Source organism: Acartia tonsa, chromosome 8, assembly GCF_053477335.1.
Source record: "Acartia tonsa isolate MP-2025a chromosome 8, ASM5347733v1, whole genome shotgun sequence".
In the NCBI taxonomy this organism is placed as follows: domain Eukaryota; kingdom Metazoa; phylum Arthropoda; class Copepoda; order Calanoida; family Acartiidae; genus Acartia; species Acartia tonsa.
In genome coordinates this window covers 43696308-43696627 of record NC_137267.1, presented here as the reverse complement: position 1 = coordinate 43696627, position 320 = coordinate 43696308, and positions in this window count along the sequence as shown.

Sequence of the window (320 nt, the reverse complement as noted above, 5' to 3'; positions counted from 1 at the left end):
CGAACCTCTGCACGTTCCTATTTCTTCTTATAGTAGATGCTTTATGTAAAAATCAACCTTGTATAGTTTTAAAAATTAGCTGGAAGTCTAAACCTAACCTAATTATGTCAAAAAATTTGTCAAAACATCCAAATGGGTTTAAATTAAGGGCTTAGTCGCGGCTGCTGAGCTCTGGTATCAAAGCTGTAATTTCTCACTCTTATTTCTTTGAACCAAGAAAAAAGTTTATATTTTAATCATTTTTGTGCTTTATTAAAGTACTAATTAATAAAATTTAAAGGCTTATAGGATTTGTAAAATAAATGTTTTCTTTTCATTTC